The following is a 16,165-nucleotide window of genomic DNA, read 5'->3' as shown; positions in this document are numbered from 1 at the left end:
AAGAAGAAAACAGTAGGCAATATTTTGCTATACAGATAGTAGTGGTGGACTTCTCCTCGAGGCGCCTTGGGTCAAAGTGCCATGAAGCTCCCCCCCCAGGTGAAGCCGCCCCCCCCACCCACTCACCTGGATCGCCACAGAGCCTTGCATGACTCCAGGACCACCGGTAGAAGCCGTCTGAGGCTTTTCCGCGATCTTAAACTGTGCTTTCAGAAATAAGGACCTAGCAATACCAGGTACTAGAAAGCAAGGCCTATCCTTGGCAAACCGCAACAGTTTCAGTGCTCTTTCTTAGCAATGCTTGGAGTGATTATGCGATTAAAGAAAAGAAATGCAGACAACATATATATGAAATTTATATTAATTAACTTTCTCAGCAGGACAAGGAGTAATTATATTATTTTGTAGCAGGAAAGAGTTGCTCCTGAAATGGCGTTTCACAGCTGACTTTAATTGTTAGGGTAATTCTAAAACGAACCCTAATGATATTATAGTCACGGTATCAGCATGTCTTGTGAATCAGAGTGTGAAAATATTTGCTTTCATTTCGACTCAGGCCCGCATTGTCTTATCATGTTTCTAACGACTGTAATTTCCCACAAACCTATAGTCTAATTAGATCATCAGAAGCTGCTTAGAACATCCCCAGGAAGCAATAACAGAGGAAGTGAGAGCTACTTGTTCTTTAATTTCTGAGCCCCATCTGAAGCAGGAATCCTACAGCCCAATCCTAACGGGGCTTTACAACTGCAGAACAGAGGTCCTGCTGTCATAAATGGTTTTATGGTGGCACGCATAGCAAGCTACCAGCAGCCATTTTGGAACAAATGTTCCCTTGCCATGAGGGGGCCTCCATGACAGTCCCCCGCACCACAGGACACAGCACATGCCCCATTGGCATGACTGCATTGGCACTGGAAAGTTGGGTAGGACTGGGCCTTTATACAGCAATAACTTGCACTTTTTTCTGGTATGGGACCATAGCATGGATGAAAGTCAAAAATGGATGACTGTCAAAGCATAGTCTTATTTCGCTTGCAAATTCATTTTGGCCAATTAAAAAAGGTAAATAACTAACTATGGGTGCAATTCACAGGCGCCCTTGAACTGATGCAAGTCCCTTGCACTGGCCTAGTATTGTAGCAAAAGTGCCGCAAAGCACTTTTGTGCTGATGTGGGTTCCAGACGTGGTTCCCAGACAAGGTGAGATTGTGTTGGCCAAGCTCAGCTGGAGCAGGGGTCTGGGGGCACGTGGGGAGGTTGGGAAAGAGGCAGGAGGGAGGCATTTGGGGACAGGGAGAGGGTGGGCGGCAGGCGTTCCCAGGGCAGGAAGCAGGAAGTGGGGCCAGGGTACTTATGCCAGATCCTAGCCCCATTCCCGGGGGACCTGGGACAGACCTGGGCTGCTTGGATTTGCACCACTGATTTAGGTGGTGCAGATCTGAGTAGCCCCATTGGGACTGCTATGGCTCTCCCTGGGGTAAGGGGAAAAGCCTCCCCTAGCCTTGGGCTGAACCCTGAGCAGCCTGAAACATGCCCTGCCTGCCTGCCTGTTCCAGCACAAGATAGGACTGGGCTTCAAATAACACAAACAAATGCGTGTATTTAGAATTATTTCTACATATATAGAAATAAAAGAAAAAGAAACATCAGAACATTGACGATCCTCATGGGATTTGGATGAAATCGGATGAAAGACATGTGACAAAATAAATGTGATTAGAACTGAAAATAGCTGAAAGAGCTAAGCGATGAAAGTCAAACGGATGAAAGTCAAGTCACAAAATAAATGTGATTACAACTGAAAATAGTTGAAAGAACAAAGCGATGAAAGTCAAACAGATGAAAGTCAAGTTATTGCTGTACTGCTTTTGAACAGAAAAAAACTCCAAAGGCATCAGGATGTGCAGCCAGTTCCAGACCTCTGCTCCTTTGCTAATTGCCTTCTCAAGCCATCTAAGCCAGTTGTGGCCTCCACATTGTGAGTTAGTAAATTCCTTAAATTGATTATGTGCCGTGTGAAGTGGTGCTTTCTTTTTGTCTCTTCGGAATCTACTGCCAGTCAATTTCACTGGGTACTCAAGTCCTGGTGTTATCCGAGAGGGAGAACAATTATTTTAATCCATTTTCTTCACAGTATGCCTTATTTCATAACCCTCTATCATGCCACCCCCTCACTTACTCATCTGTTCTTCTAAACCGAAAAGTTCATGGCCCTGCAGCTTTTCCTCGCAGAGAAGGTAGTTTCAGAATTTTGTGAAGAGCACATGGTGTACATGCGCTTTGTCAGAGCTTTTCATCACAACCGCTAAGGGCCGTAGCCAGTGGGCATATGGTGCGTCCTGCGCTTGGTCAAGAAATCAGGGCCTCGCGGGTGGTAAACTCCTGCTGGGAAAGAGCTTATGCCATCTTTTGGGAACATTCTGCAAACAGCAACATTAGAATCAGTACCCACTACCAAAAAAAAAAAAAAAAAGTGCTTTCTTTACAATTTGGAATAGCTGTGACATGCTGTTCTCCTGAAATGGATGAAATCCATGAATGTGTCTTTAGTGCTCCTCTTGGGAACTTATAGAAGATACGATTTCACACGGTGCGGACTGTGCAATTTGAGATGGCATGTGGTGAATCCGGAGTCTCAAAAGTCTTCCTTTCATTTTCTACTCATGCCCGAGTCCTTCTGAAAATGCATCTATAATACCCCAGTGCATAGCTGGTATAAAGCTGGCTCAAAATTATTTATCCGCAGCATGTGAAGCAAATTGGGCAAATTAAAAACAAACATATGGGGGGGTGGGAAACAACCTCGTCCTGTTTTCTGACAAACTACATGAATATACAAGGACTATTCTGAAAGTAAGTGTGGGTTATGAGCTGGCTGAGCCTGGAAGGAACTTTCTTCGTGGAGGAGATAAAGAAACTTGTTCCACGACATGACTATTACTTCAGTTCAGATGGAGATTGCATGGAGATGTCGTGTGGCTATGGCATTTAACTTCTGAGCTGTATTAAATTGTTTTCCTTAGCAGCCAAGCGGTATTTAGTTTCAAAATAGCCCTCACGTATTAAGCCATTTCTGCCCAGCGTTGCATATACGCAAGAGGGATCAAATGTGTACACCTGTGGGCTGGGCAGAAATGGATTAAATGCCATCTTTTGTTGTAAGAAAAAATGGCAGGATCCACCCCACTAATTATCTTTGCAGTGTGATCAATAGAGCAAGCATCTTGCAACTCATATTTAACAACCTCATACTCTGACAGCGGCCAGAATTGTGTCCTTGAAGCACAGTCCACAGCCAAGTATGGGGTCAAAAAGAACAAAGCAGAATGCTTCTTAAGAATATCTACACGCTGGAGACCAGATGAGAATAGTACTTTCTCTTGGGAAGGCTAAACCTTTGACTTTGCAGATAGTCTCTCCTGGAATGTTACATATGGGCTATTTACCTGGCTGATTTGTAGCTTACCCCATTCTGAAGGGTCAAAAAGAGACAATCGAGCCAGGATGGTGTACTGGCTCTAGAGCTGGACTTATACCTGGAAGATCCAGGTTCAAATCCCCGTGGACAGCTAATCCTATCCACTCCCTCCTGCACCTTTGCAGCGCGGCCCGTGCTACAGCCTATGAAGCACGCTGGCACCCTCCAGTCAGCACAATAGGGCAACTTGGATTTGCTCCTGCTAAATAGTCAGTGCAGGTCCGGGTTGCCTTGGGTTGGCGATCGGGCCTGGGAAAGGGGATAGAATATGGTGCACACAAGCCCACAGATTCCACCTCCTCGTGGCCCCGATCTGCCCATCCCCCACCAGTCGCCAGCCTCATGCAAGGGAAGAACAGGCAAAAGATCCCCCCCCCTCTCCACAGCACACAGGCAGAGGAATGGCATTCTCAATTATCTTTTAGGCTTTTGATATAAGAATGTGCTCAAGAAAACGAAGACCTTTTCAAAGAAAATCCAATCTGTGTGGTTTCTAGTCTCTGCCACCCTGCCTGACTACATCTGGGATTTCATGCTTAAATAGAATAATAGTTAGAAAGGAAATCCTTTATTGTTGCAAAGTCAACAGGACTCCCAGAGGAAGCCAATAGTTAAACTCGGGAAGAAATTCTAGGAGAGGAATCCAAGAGCCTTGAAGACTCCTACAGCCCGATCTTGACTAAGTGATGTGCTGGCTGTGACTGCTGTTGCAAAAGCACTATAAAGCACTTTGCGACAGTGTTACTAGCTAGTGTGCTGGCAGGAAGGCCACAGGCTTCCTATGCGCACCAGCAGAGAAAAGGATATCCACTGGACCACGTAGGTACAGCACAGGAGGAGGTAGAAGGTGGGGAGGGGGTAGAGCAGGGCAGTGATGGGGAAGGGAATGAGCAGATTGCATCCAATAGGGGGGCAGGATTGGCAGCACTTGTGCATGCTGTATCCTTTTCCCCTTCCTGGGCCTGATTCACCCGCATGGTTCAACTTTGACTTGTGCCAGCAATATATCTGGCACAGGAACTAGTTGAACCCATAGTGGTTGCTGGGGCTTATCCGGGGCAAGGGACAAAGGGACCTCCAGGGACTGAAAATCTTCCATGGGATGAAGCATAGCCCACGTTGGTGCTGATGCATCGCTGTGTGGGAATTTAGTTAGGATTTGACTGCAAGTCTGCTCAGATGGAACTTCACACTCCATTTGATGGTGTTAGTTGGAAGTCCATCTCTGGAATGTTTTCAGCAGGTAGAATCGGATGTGTACAGCTGATTTTATCACAGAGGTTGTCAGGAATGTTGGGCTTAGGGATGTGAGGTGTAGGGGCAGCAGGTGAGGAAGAACTGCCTCATCATCCATGGGAAAAGCAGGGCAGCTGACCTGCCTGCTTACTCCCAAGTAGGCTCTCCTTACACCTGCTTTCTTGGGTGTAAGGAGATCCTCCTCCACTGGAAGCAGGTAGGGTGGCTGCCGTGCTTTTCCACAGACTACGATGGGGCAGTTCTGCCTCACCAGCCACCCCCTTCCCACATCACATGTCCCTGTTAGGACTTGTATTGGAATCGCGGAAGATCTGGTGAGGAGGTAGATGTGGTGTCAGCAGTGGCCCCTTTAAGGGTAAGGCCTGGGCATCCAGCAGAGTGTGCTGCACAGCTGCAGCCACTTGAAGGCAATAGGGCCCTCAGGGATATAATGAGCACCTGAGGCAGGAAGGGTTTGTGGGTTGTAGAAGGAGTGCAGGTTGGAGAGGAGACTGACTTGGCTTATTGACTTTGGAATCTGACCTTGGATTGTGACTTGGCTTATTGACTTTGCCCTGGATACTCTGACTGACTTTGTGACTAATGGGCTGCTGGAACAGACTGCTGGAGACACTGGAGTTTGGTGTGTGGCTGCTGTGCCCAAGACCTGCTGAGGACCAAGGGGCTGCTGTAGTGGTGGGAGGCTGCTGGCAGTAGAGAAGACCTCTGCAGGTTGAACAGGTGAGCTACCCTGGAGGTGGGGTCCAGTAGGACTGCAGGGCAGAACCAGTGTCATTTGTTGGGGGGAAGAAGGGGAGCTAATTTGCTTAAAGTGGGAATAATTCTCCAGGCAGACCTTGGCCTTGGAATCTGGCAAAACAGACTTCATAACCAATATAATGAATTTATCTCCATTGCTAGAGGTGGCAGAGGGGCACCAGTACACATGGACTTCTTTTTCTCTTTCACATCCAGCCATCAATGGAAAGCCTGCATGTCTGACTGATTGGTGACCCAGTGCTTTTCAACCAGTGTGCCGCAGCACACTGGTGCATCGCAAAAGGTCTGCAGGTGTGTGGTGGGAGTTTGGAGCACAAACTGGAAAAACTTGTGGTGGGAGTTTGGAGCACAAACTGGAAAAACTCTTCTGGTGGAAGAGGGACAGACTATTACTACAGACAGTTGCCCTACAAACAGCCACAGTACCTGGAAGAGTCTCCCAGAAGCCAGAAGTGCTTCAGAAGAGGTAAGGCCCATAGAGGTCAGTGTGCCCTGAGAAGAAAAATGTTGAAAATATCTGCTGTAACCTGTGGTTGTAATCCAGAAAAAACTGCTGAAGTAGGGTGACCATCACATGCAGCAATCCTATGTTCACTTTCCTGGGAGTAAGGCCATCTCAACACAATGAGGTTTACTTCTGAGTAGACCTGCATAGGCTTGTGCTGTAAGAGTGCAATCCTATGCATGTCTACTCAGATGTAAGCTGCATTGTAGTCAGAGGGGCTTACTCCCATGAAAGTGGATCTAGGATTGCAGCCTTGGCTACTGTAGCTTGTCTTACCAGCTGTGGGCAGGGTTGCGGCAAAAACTGCAGGGAAAGTGACAGCAGTTTCAATGGAATCAAAATTAAGTTCAAAACTGTAAATCAAACATACCTAACAATGCACAACCAGCCGGTATATTGTGTTGTCCTACAACCACTAAAATGAATGCAACCATCGTTTCAAACACGACTAATCTGAACACAACTGGGTCTCCTTCCAATGAGCCTAGAATTAAAAGCAGGATGTTCGTGACAGAATTAGAATGATTGCAGCCCATTCTGGGAGCTGGAAGAGCATAACGATGATTATAGTTCTATCTAGACAATCGTTTCCAGCAGCCACACAGGCCAGGTTTTGCATTGTGAAAATGGCATTTGTATTTGTTCGGTGATCCGAAAAATCTGAAAAAACTAATCTGGGATCAAAGGCCATAATCCTTCCTAAGCTTTGGATTCCGCCTCTTCTAATGGGATGTTTTGGACCTAGCAAGGCCAAAAGATTTCCCAAGTGTAGTCATTAGTGGTCTATGACAGTGCCACCAGGCCATTGATAATGCCAGGAATGCATTTCAAAGGTAATCTCTATATAACTGCCAGTCATTTAAAAAAAATAAAAGTATGTGTTTTTTTTTTTTGCATGCTGCTAGAGCTTATTTGTTTAAATCAGCCTTATGATGTTGTTGTTTTGCCCAGCTCTTTATCAGGGGCATATCAGTCAACATTCCTGCTGGGAACTTACAGTGGCAGACTTACATTTTGGGGACCCTGAAGCTTGGACTGTTATGGGGGTGCCTTCATAAATAGCAAAAAAGGTCTTGGTACTCACTGTTACCTTCATCAATGGGGTAGTTACCTTCATCAGTGGGGTAGTTACATGACAGATCACCCCAATTTCTTTTTAAATTAACCACTATAGCTCAGATTTTCATTAAAATTGCATTGGATTATCTCACATGTCAAAGTTACTGGTGTGACCTCTGTTTAAAAGGAGTAAAAATTGTATTAGCCGCAGCAGAACAGCCAACTTACCATGACACTCTACCTTTACAATATCTGTGCTACTGACTCTCAAACTTTGGGATTGTTGAAATATATACAACAAAAAATTAATCAACTTCACATGATAAACATGCTAAGGCTTTCATGACTGGAATCCATACTGAACGTAACTGTTTTTCAGGCTAGGTGCCATGGTCTAGCTTGTATGTATAGAGAAGCAATTGAAATACTGTATATAAGCACCCAAACAATCTGAATAGGAAAGAAGAAACAATGAAACTTAACAATGTGTGGCTACCAGCCCTGAGAAATGTTACTCAGAGAGTAAGGAGTCAGGTGGGGTGAACAGCTGACAACAATGTTCCCTAATTCAATAAGCAATCAGTTACAACCTATTGAAGAATAGCACCAAATTCCAGTGCCTGATGAAAACTGTGGCCTCTGAAGAAGTTCACCAAAGCTGTGGGTGAAATGTCAGGTTTTTAGGTTAGAGCTTTTAACTTCTTATTCCAGTCTTTTTAGTCTCTAGTTTTAATCCTTAGTTATTTTTGCTTCAAGTGCCTTTGGTTTTCAGTTTTTGGAGTTTTTAGCTTGGTTTTAGTCTTGGCTTTTTAGGTTGAGTTTTGGTTGTTTTTAGTTCTTAACTTAGTTTTAATGTTGGTAATAGTTAACTCCCCCCCCCCCTTTTAGGATTGGTTTAGGCTCATTAGACAAAAAAAACTAGAGTAGACCATGGCACCTAGCCTGAAAAACTGTTAAGTTCAATTTCACATGGTAGGAGACTGCATTTGGGGAAGTGTTATAGATCTGCATTTTTAACTGACTATGATGTATAGGCTTTTAATAATGATTGTGACATTGTTAAATGATTGCCAACAGGACTTACTCCCAGGTAAATGTGCATAGGATTGCAGCCTTTGGGATGTTTTGGGGAATTTTTTTTTCAAACAGATCAGCATTGCAAAGGTTGAGAGGGTTCTTTATTTTAAATAAAATTTTAAACTTATACTGATTGTAAACTTTTAATTTACTTACTGGATTGATTTGATTTTATCCTATGGGGGAGTTAAAAGTTTTCCTGCTTGATGATGTCACTTCCAGTCATGACATCACTTCCAGGTTAATGACATTGCTTCTAGTGGATCCAATGACAGATTGTTATTCTAAACAGTGGGTCAAACCTGATACTAAAAAGTTTGAGGACCACTGTACTATATTAATATTATTATTTTTTAAACCCTTCTTATACAGTAGACACAATGTTTAAGCAATGTGGGCTAAAGTTGCTTCTGGGACCTCTCTGGGATTATGGGCCCTGAAGCTTAAGCTTTGTTAGTTTCATAGTAGATCCACCCCTGGGAATGGATGACCTTGTTATTCATTGAGGCTGATGTATCCTGCTCTTGTAAAGTCTTGCTGCAACATCTGTGTTACCTCATACTGCATTTAGGCAGAGCAAATGCTTCTTCTCTATACCTTCTTTAATATGGCTGAGGTCAAAATCTGGCGCACTAAACATGATTCAGCATCAGAAGATTGGCATCAAACATGTCAACTGCACTTTCCAAAATTGACATCTGGCTCCTTGGCAGACTCCAGGGGCAGCTGTCCTGGTGGCACAGGAAATGCTTATCATCCTGCCATATGCAGAAACCACCGCTTTGTGTATTGAGGCTTACTGGGATCTTTTGCCCCACCAAATAGAATTTCCTTTTAGAAGGAAATATAGGCTATTTCTAGACACTGTTTTTGATTCCTTTTTTATGAACAGAAATGTCTTGTTTAAAAGAAAAGGAGAGTTTCCAAGCTATCAAGGGAGAGGTAAAATCAATGGTGGGGACATTGACTGCTGCTTTGTAGATATAAACCACCTGACAGTTTCTGATTGACTTTTACAAATGTGCCTTTATGGCAGCTGGTTAACAAACATGATTTGGTTATTTGATCTGTTATTACAACACAGACATGCATTTTGTGACTTGCCTGTGGTGAGTAGCACATTCCACTGGAACAAGCCCTCAAGATGCAAACAACCCTACCCATTGGCTCTGTATGACTGATCACACCTGCTGCACTATTGTTACCCAAGATGCCTGCCTCAATTGCTTAAAACGACCGCCAACTGACAACCACAATAGCTCTCCTCTGGCTAGCTCACTCTTCTGTGGACCTTGCACATCAGAGAACAAAACACAATGAAACCACAAAGTGTTTTCCCTGAACCAGAAGGAACTGTGAGACTTGGTGATGATCTAAGCTCTTCTCTGCCTCTTTTTGGATTTCAAAGATATTTGCCTGCACTAGCGTGAGTACCATTAAATAACCAATTGCATTAGGAGTCCTTCACTGATGTCAAAAGTTATGCAATGGAACAAGCAGGCACAGAGTAGCTCCCTTTGTATCTTAAATCCAGAGTGTATCTAAAATGCTGAGGCTTGTTGTGAATTCAGTGCTGTCAGTTTACCTCGGCTCAGTTTGGCTTGAATATTTTAAAGCGCTGGCTGTGTCTTCAGCTATTCACCGCACTGCTTTTTCACTCTGCTGCAATCTGGCATAATATACTCCTTAAAAAAAAAAAAAATGCTCCATTCCCAACACTTGATAGAACTCAACATGAGAAGTGTTGGAATAGTCATAAAGTGTATCATTTTCTTCCATGTCAGCCAAATGGCCTATTCTTTTCTCAGTGCTCCCACGTAAATGCCACTAATCAGAATGAGAAGCAATACATACATTTTGAGGGAAGAAGAACTTCACTGTGGTGGGCCCTGCAGTAGAATGTTTTGAGAAAATCGGAACGAGCCAGTGACTGTATTTGAAACAGACAATGTGTGAGAATCAGTCCCAGGGCCATATCCTATCCAACTTTCCAGGGCTGGTACAGCTGTGCCAACAGGGGCATGCGCTGCGTCCTGTCGTAGAGGGTCAGTCACAGAGGCCTCTTCTAGGTAGGGGAACATTTGTTCCCTTTCCTCAGAACTGCCTTGTGGCTGCCCTGGCACTGGAAAGTTGGATAGGATTGGGCCCCCAGTGCCTTGTTGCATATTCCCTACCTCTGAGTGATGAGAACTTCTGGGGGGGGGGAGTGCTACAGGTTTCATATTCATTGGTGGAGAGAGCACTAGAGACTTTGATTTTCTCTTTTCTTTTCCTATATTTGCTTGATTTGCAAATAGCATCGTAGAGAGAAACAGACACTCTTTCAGCAGGCAACAGATTTCCCAAGAGTACTTGTGCCGTTCCTCCAAACCCACATCGCCCATTCTAGGCAATTCCATAATTCCTCCTCAAAAGTCTCTGCACTCCTTCCCTGTTTCTCAGTATCTGCCAATGCATATCTACCTGCACATCATGCAGAGCACGCGTCTCAGATGCCACCTGTATTAGAATTGCAGAAGATACTGCAAGGAGATAGGATGTGGTGTCAGCAATGGCTCTTTACTCTGGTAAACCTGGGGAACACAAGGTTAAGGCCTGGTCTTTCAGCAGAGGGTGTGCTGCACAGCTGTAGCCACAAGAGGTGAGGAGGTCTTCAGAGATATAAGCACCACCTGATACAGGGAGAGGTGGTGGGTTGTAGTTGGAGAGAGAAAGGGGACTTGCTGGCTAAGCAGACTGACCTTTTGGCTAACTGACCTACTGGCCTGTTGACTCATGGACTGACTCACAACTCTGCTTATCAGCCTGAGGCTGCAATCCTAACCACACTTTCCTGAGAGTAAGCCCCATTGAACAAATTAGGACTTACTTCTGAGTAGACCTGGTTAGGATTGTGCCCTGACTCTCTGGCTAACTGACTTCCTGGCACATCAACTCACAGACTGGTGATAAACAATGAACTGGCACCCTGACTGACAGACTGGATGATGATCAACAAACTGGTACACTGACTGACAGACTAATCAAACAGAGAGGTGGAGAGCTGAGGTGGTGCTGCTGTACCTGAAAGGACTGCTGCTTGAAGAACTGGGAGGAGGGGCCCTGCAGACTTGGGGGCTACATTGGGGGCTACATTGGCTGCCCATTTGTTTCCGGGGCCCAATTCAAGGTGCTGGTTTTGACCTTTAAAGCCCTATACTGCTGTGGGTCAGGCTATCTTAGAGATCGCCTACTCCCGTACAATCCGGCTCGTCCTCTCAGGTCATCAGAGAAGGCCTTTTTACATGTGCCGCCGCCTAAAGAGGTACGTGGGGGGTGGCGGCAAGAAATAGGGCCTTCTCAGTAGTGGCACCAATGTTATGGAACTCCCTTCCCCTTGACTTGAGAATGGCTCCCTCCCTCGAGACCTTTCGGCGAGGCCTGAAGACCTTGTTGTTTACACAAGCCTTCTGACTCTATGGCCTTTTTAACATCTTTTATACATCTTTTAGTTTTTTACAGGCGTGATTCCTCCTTGAACTGCTGTTTTATGCTCTTTTTATTCTGACTTGTATCTGATTACTGTTTTTATGGTTTCTCTTAATGTGTTTTTAATATGTTTTAATCTGTTTTTTTTTTAATATGTTGTAAGCCGCCCTGGGTCCCTTTGGGGAGAAGGGCAGGATAAAAATAAAGTTTATTATTATTATTATTATTATTATTATTATTATTATTAAGTCACCTACTAGTCTCCTTCCTGCTGGTGCTGTGGTTCTATATGCTGCTGGAGCTAGCTGTGCTTGAGCTAATTAGCTTGAAGAGGGCATAAGTTCTCTAGGCCAGGGATAGAACAAGAATTTGGCAAAACACCACCCAGCAAGTAAAATGCCCATCATGGAACCACCCACAATCATGGGCAGCCCAGTCCTAACCCATCCTTGAGTTGGTGCAGGCCTCCCTGCCTTAAAGCACATTTACTCAAGAGCCAGTGGAGTCAGCGTGGAGGCCCATACCAGCTCAGCCTGGCTGGATCCTGACCCTGCACCTGCCAGCACAGGTAGGAATCAGACTTGGGAGGAGGGTGGGATTGGTGGAGCAGGCCTCTATTGTATCCTAGCCCCCATCCTGGTGGTACACTAGGTTTCTCAGATTTGTGCAAACTAAATAACCCATTAGGGCAGATTGGGGCATTACTCGGAGTAAGGGAAAAAATATCCCCTCACCCTGAGGTGACCTTCAGCCTGCTCCTAACCTGAGCAGCTCAGGCCATGCACCTGGCCGTACTGGCACAGGTTAGGATTGAGCTATAAGAAGTGTTAACTTTTTCTTGTCAAAGCTCCAGGTACATTCAAGTTTGCCAAAATCACAGTGTTATGTTGGAAACATAATGTCAAAACACAAGTAAGATGCTTCTTCTGTGGTGGACAGTTATTGCCAATCTGTCTGGACCTTTGCAGACTTATCACCTACAACTGTGCTATGTTATCATTTACTACCCCTAGTAAGTGGATAATGAGACACTATATAAGTGGCAGTTTATTTATTTATTTGCAGAATTTATATCCCGCCTTTCCACTCCAGAAAAGAGCACTCAAAGCGGCTACTTATAAATTATAGAGCTGGTGATCAGGGATCCAAGATGATGAGCCACTCAGCAACAAGGGCCATAGCAAAGAGTCATACAGTCTCATGATCTACCATCTTGATCCACTGGCAAAGAACCACGGGCAACGAACCCTTCAGCTCATGCAAAAGCCTCACGCCTCTGGCACACCAGAGGCTGATGTACCTGAAGACATGGGGGGGGGGGAAGAGGCAGTTGAAGTCCAGCAGCCGGCCCACAGGTGATTCACTCTTTCTCCGTGCCATGCTGCAGCCTTCTCTCCCAGCTCAATTGACTTAGATTTAGTAGAAAGAAGGGAACTGATTCATCCCATCTTTCTCAGTGGCTGTTGCTTTCTTGCAATTTTTGTTTGTTTGTCTTATGAATATAATAGTTCAGACCTTCAAACCATAGAGTTGCCACTGCTTGTTCAGTCAACATTAAAGTCCAGAAGGGTCTGGCTATGAATGAATTAGGGAATGGAAAGAGTGGATAGAGAGATGCTCTTTACACTCTCACATAGCACCAGAACCAGGGGACATCCACTAAAATTGAGTGTTGGGAGAGTTAGGACAGACAAAAGAAAATATTTATTTACTCAGCGTGTGGTTGGTCTGTGGAACTGCTTGCCACAGATTGTGGTGATGGTATCTGGCCTGGACGCCTTTAAAAGGGGATTGGACAAGTTTCTGGAGGAAAAATCCATTATGGGGTACAGGACATGATGCGTATGTGCAACCTCCTGATTTTAGAAATGGGCTATGTCAGAATGCCAATGCAAGGGAGGGCACCAGGATGAGGTCTCTTGTTATCTGGTGTGCTCCCTGGGGCATTTGGTGGGCCGCTGTGAGATCCAGGAAGCTGGACTAGATGGGCCTATGGCCTGATCCAGTGGGGCTGTTCTTATGTTCTTAACTACAATTCCCAGAAAGCCTTGCAGGTCTCTTGTTATCTGGTGTGCTCCCTGGGGCATTTGGTGGGCAGCTGTGAGATACAGGAAGCTGGACTAGATGGGCCTATGGCCTGATCCAGTGGAGCTGTTCTTATGAGTCAAGGATGTGGCATTCTGATAGTTCCACCTTATGAAGATGTGGTCATGGTCCATCCCCCCGCCCCACAAACACACAGAGCATCAGAGGCCTTGGATTCATGATCCAATTATAGATTGAAACAAAAAACGTTGTTAAAAATGGGCTATAATGACAATATTTTTATTTTGAACTCCCCTGATGGCATTGGAGGGATCTAATGTTGCTTTGCTGTATCACACTCTCTCAAGTTTCCGGTCCCAGAGGCTCAAATAGGAAAAGCACCATTGGTTGGCTATAGCTATTACAATCTCAGGTTTTCCTACCAGCTGTGGCTTGGTCCAATTATTGATTTCTGCCTACGCCATTTTATCTGAAAAGCTACAGCACAGAATATTGACATTTCTGATGTTATGCTAAATGCTTTTCGGAAATGCATATTTCTAATGAAATGTAACATATTCTGTCAGAAAGTCTTAAATTACAAATGAATTATCAGAGAGGGAAGAGAAGATTGCAGGAGAAGAAGATAACATTGTGAACGTTGAATAGTTGGGAAGCTTTCTTTCCTGAGAAACCTAAATGAGCAAAAGGGATTATTTAGTAAATTCGTCTTCCTTTATGCTGCTTTGCACTGCAAAAATGCTCAAATGTAAATTTATAATACAAATGCTTCAGGGTTTATAGAGATGTAGTTTTGCTGACTTCAATGGGACTTCATTAGTGTAAGAACACTATGAATTGTCCCTATGGCCATTAAAAAAAAAATCCATTGTTTGGAACATGTGCTTTTTCAAAGCCAGGCTGCTTTTTAGACATCAAACTAGTTTTATTCATTATTCCTCAGCAGGGGCTGGAACACTGGACTAAGTAAATTTCATCTGATATGACCACCCCAACTTACTGTGAAAATAAAAGATGCACGGGGTCTCAATTTAACAGCATGGGAGCAAAATTAGAAAGTATATGAATCTATTTTTTTAATGTACAGGCGTGCACCACTTAAAAACCATTTGCTTAACAACAGACCGCATATACCACGGTGGTCAAAGCACAATAAAGATGCTCTTAATGAAGCAATAGCATCTCCCATAGCCTGCAAGAGAGTGCCAGTTTACACAACACAGAGGCTCTTACTGCAGAGAAGGGGCAATCTATCTCCAGTAGCCTGTGCAACCAGCTAGTGTCTGGCAGGGAGTGTCTGTTTGCACAACAAAGGCAAGAGATTGGACTGAACATTCACTTAATGACCCAATCGCATAGCAACAGGGATAAGAGAATGTGTGCCTATCATTAAGTGGCGCACACTTGTATTTGGGAAACTTCATGAATTAATCAGTGAGTAATCAGTACTTTTAAAAGAGGGCAGGGTTTCTCAACCAGTGGTATAGTTCCGAGACGGTGTCGAGTGGCAGAACGAGGTCGCAGGAGGACACAATGGGTAGCAATGGGGGTGCTGGAAGAGTGGATCAGGTCTGGGGAAAAAGGTGGCTTTGGCAGAAGCTGCCGAATCCTAACTCCCTTTCCAGACTCCTTCCTGCTGCCCAGGCTCAAAAAATGTGCCAATGATTTTGCTAGCACAGTTCCGAACAGACCCCTCCACACCACGGAAGCTTACTACCAGGTGAGGGAACCAATGTTCCCATACTTGGAGACCTTCCAGACTAACCCTCGCCCCCCCCCCCGCCCAGGATGCAGCGGGAGCCAAGATTTATATTTATTTATTTATTTATACAGGTATTTATCTACCGCCTTTCTTTGGTCGTCAGATTTCTCCTCAGACTTTAATCCAAGGCAGTTTACATAGGCAGGCTGTTCTAAACCCCTGTAGGGATTTTTACAGTTGAATAGTTCTAGTCTTTCATAGAACTCCTCGTTCCAGCTGGATTCCTTCCCGGTCTGGCCTCTCTCTGGCCCTTCGCCTCCCACGCTCCACTTGACGGCAACTCCTCTCTGCCACCGACGGTCAGCTCATCGGTATACCAGCCTGTCGTCAGTTCTCGGGTACTTCCGGTTGGGTTGCTCGTGTCATGCTTCATTCATTTTGAAACTATTGAATCAAAATGCACAAATAAATTATCCTGCAGCGCAATCCTATGCATGTTTACTCAGAAGTCCCACTGTGTTCAGTGGGACTTACTCCCAGGGAAGTATGTATGGCTTAAGAGAATGTCTAAAGATGGGGGAGGGGGATTCCAATGGGAAGACCCTATTTATTGCTTTATGGAATTACCTATTAAGCATGTAATCAAAATTAGGTAGTAACGAAGGGCTTGTTATCTAGGAGCTGTATGATGCATAGTTAAATGATTTTAAGAAAAATATGGCCAGTTACCATTATTTTTTTCATTCCATATACAACCGTAGAGGCACTGTTTCTATGGAAACAAGGCTAATCCCACCTTTGAGCTCCCATT

Source organism: Tiliqua scincoides, chromosome 7 (genome assembly GCF_035046505.1).
Source record: "Tiliqua scincoides isolate rTilSci1 chromosome 7, rTilSci1.hap2, whole genome shotgun sequence".
NCBI lineage: Eukaryota > Metazoa > Chordata > Lepidosauria > Squamata > Scincidae > Tiliqua > Tiliqua scincoides.
The sequence above is the reverse complement of the archived record's forward strand: the minus strand, read 5'-3'. Positions refer to the sequence as shown.